The following is a 3349-nucleotide window of genomic DNA, read 5'->3' as shown; positions in this document are numbered from 1 at the left end:
CCTTAACCAAAGAATATATCTGGATAGATGAAGTGGAAGAGTGTATCGAGCGTGTTGTGCGACCATCGTATGCCACTAAAGCTCAAGGGAAATTGTAACAACCTACTCTCAAATTTAAGTGAAATTACGAATTTACCCTTATGTTGGTTTTTATCAATTTGGCCCAAATCTTTGGGCTGTGCTTCAACCAACCCAAAATCCAGCCCATTATTCCTTCCCTCTCCCGTGACTATCCCATCTCGAACACTTTCTCTCAACTCTCTCACAACACACCCTCACCATTTCTGCAAACACCCAACCTTTAGGCCCGAGAGCCTTCGCTATAACCATTTCCATTTCCCCAACAAATCGAACCTCAAATTCACATATCTGAGATCTCATCGAGTCGCCGATGGAACTTTGCCATTCCCACCTGAGAGCCTTGAGTCCTAAATCGAAACTAGGTAAAGTTCCCTGGTTTACTCTTCAAATATTTAGTTGTTTCTCACATCTGTGATGTTTTGGAATTGAGTTTTGGATCCTTTTATTGATGCATGTTTGTGTTCTGCAAATTTCCAGATCTTTTCGGCGAACCCGACGGCTTGCGAGTCAATTTCCTGCCAGTTTTGATCGGCCAACCCTCAAAATGCTAATTTCTTGTTCCCCTCTACTTTAGCTTTATTGTGGTTCAAAAATCACCTGAAATGGTGAAGATTTGACCCCAGATCGCAGCCCCAGGGAATTTCCGGGCGAAAACCCTTGATTTTCTGATTTTCTTCTTCGTGGGGTCGAGCGACCTGCGAGTGCAATCGGGTCGACCCAACCCACATCCATAATCCAGGCCCATAACCAAATTTGTTTTCAGCCCAATCCATCAACCCAATTAACCTGGTCCATTTCTTCAAGCCCAAAACCTTTAACCGATAAACGAGGCCCAAGTCTCTTGACCCACTAACTCCGGCCCAATCCCTCAATCCATTAGCCCAAGCCCAAAGACTCTCGGCCCAACCCAGCCAAACCAGTCCAACCCATCCGACCCAACCTGTTGACTTTGACGCTTTGACTCGATACATTGACTTTGACCCGTTGACCATTGACTTTCTAGTAAACGTTGATCGTTGACTAGTCAACGTTGACTTTTGGGTTGACTTTTTTGGGTTTCGATCGGGACATCTCTTAGACTAATTTCAACGTCCTAATTCCAAATCTACACTTCATTTTCACAAATTCAATCGCTTTGGTCGCATTTTATTAAATAGTCTCTATTTGTGTATAGGTGCAATGGTAGAAGATGATCCAGTCCTCCCTAGTTCGAGCGGCTCCCCGAGAGCGGAGTATTTGTGGGTGGACCCCTTCTTAAATGAATATTTTATAACTATCAGTCTAGCATGCATTCCTATTTCATGATTTGAATATGTTTTATATTATGTTTTGCTTTATGGATTTCTATATCATGATTTATTTAATTTACGTTTTATGAAACGTTATAAACTATTGGTTTTACACTTAGAAAAGGTTTACAACTATTTCTTTTATGCCTTATGAGATTTATGAATTTATGAAATATTATGGATTGGTGGTTTATGAGAATGATTTGAGTTAGAAGGCTGTCATGGTTTTACGGTTTATTTATGAGGCGATGTTTTGATGCTTTTAAGCTCTAGTGATTTGGCATGATTTCTGAGATATGTTTTCAATGATTATCTAGTGAGTTATCATATGGCACATGCACACAACACGGGTATAGTTTATGACCATAAGACACAGATAAGGATACTTATGTTATACGCCTAGCTTCGCTGGTGAAACTAATGTCGAACAGCTTCACTAGCCACGGCTAGTGTCGGTGTGTTTGCTATATATATAGATATATTCCTTTTCTGGCGTAACCCAAAGTCGTACAGCTTCACCTTCGGGTGATAGGGCCTACCATGTTTCTTCACTGGCATAACCCAGTGTCGTACAACTTCGCCTTCAGGTGATGGACACCTGCCTTCGGGCTACTATGATACCCCTAGAGAGTATAGTTTTTTATGGGATTTATGGATTTTCTTTCGGGCGTTTCGATCATGTTTTAGAGATGATTTTAAAAGTTACGAACATTTTCTGCATGCTAGAGCTTTCAGAAAAACCTATACGTAGTATTATATATGTTTTCAAAACAAAGGGTTATTATGTTCAGAAAGAATTCTAATTTTGAATATTATTAGTATAAATATAATTATGGTCCACTCAGCTTTTCTGTTTTGCGCCCCCTCAAGTCCTAGTGATGAGGAGTACGACCCGAGCATCGAGGCATTCCTTTACCAGTGACTTTGAGCTTTTCCGTTTGCGTATGATTTTCTTTGATGATTTGTTATCTGAATTCTTATTTGCACTTGTAGTTCGTGTAGTTGTATGCTCTGGACATAATCAGGTATCTTTTGTTTTAGATCTATGATCATTGAACTTTCCATTGCCCTTACGTTTAATTTAGAATCTTGTTATTGTTTATGACTTTTGGTATTCAGGTTCTTATATTTTCTTGTGTATGTATGAAATTATGGCTTTCGTCACTGTAGACATCAAAATTTCGGTGAAATGAATGTTGACCAATAATTAAAATTTCAACGCTCACGTATCACATAAATTTTACATGTAGCGTGTGACTCAACGAAAAATCGAAATAAATTAGAAAAGTCATCAAATAGGACACGTGTCAATACCTGGCAGAAATGATTTATTTCATCTGATTATTTAAATCCAAAAATCAAGTTTTGGAATTCTATAAATAGGAGGCCAAAGGCATTCATTTGGGGAGAGAAAGAAAAGAAGGAGAAGGAGAAGGAGAAAGGAAAAGAAGAAAAGAAGGAAGGAAGAAAGAAAGAAGCCTTGAAACTCTAAAGCTCTCAAGCAAATCCCGAAGGATCAAGAAAGCAATCTTCGTTCTTCGTCAAATCCACCTTCAAGATCAAGCCCCGACGGCCCTTGAAGAACTTCCACCAACTCAAGATCAAGCCCCGACGGCCCTTGAGGAAAGTGTTCATCATCCACACATCCGTTCATCCTTCAAGATTAAGCCCAAAAGCCCTTGAAGATCCGTTCATCCTAAGATCAAGCCCCAACGGCCCCTTTGGATCAACAAATCCACACATCCGTTCATCGTTCATCATCCGTTCAACCTTCAAGATCAAGCCCCAACGGCCCTTGAAGATTCATTCATCATCCGTTCATCCTTCAAGATCAAGCCCCAACGCCCTTGAAGAACTTCCACCAACTCAAGATCAAGCCCCGACGGCCCTTGAAGAAAGTGTTCATCGTTCATCATCCGTTCATCCTAAGATCAAGCCCCAACGGCCACTTTGGATCAACAACCTCAACAAATCCTCAC

At 40.4% G+C, this 3349-nt stretch overlaps 1 long non-coding RNA gene across 1 annotated transcript; it reads left to right on the top strand.

Moving 5' to 3' along the window:
• The first annotated feature begins 246 nt into the window (after positions 1-246).
• LOC125477247 lies at positions 247-1383 on the top strand. Its single transcript, XR_007258428.1, has 2 exons — positions 247-443; positions 559-1383. It is a non-coding gene; the product is annotated as an uncharacterized LOC125477247 (long non-coding RNA).
• Positions 1384-3349: the final 1966 nt, after the last annotated feature.

This window comes from the organism of the source record quoted next, unplaced genomic scaffold (genome assembly GCF_019419815.1).
Source record: "Pyrus x bretschneideri cultivar Hongxiangsu unplaced genomic scaffold, Pyrus_bretschneideri_v1 Contig204, whole genome shotgun sequence".
NCBI lineage: Eukaryota > Viridiplantae > Streptophyta > Magnoliopsida > Rosales > Rosaceae > Pyrus > Pyrus x bretschneideri.
This window is presented reverse-complemented; position numbering and strand designations above follow the sequence as displayed.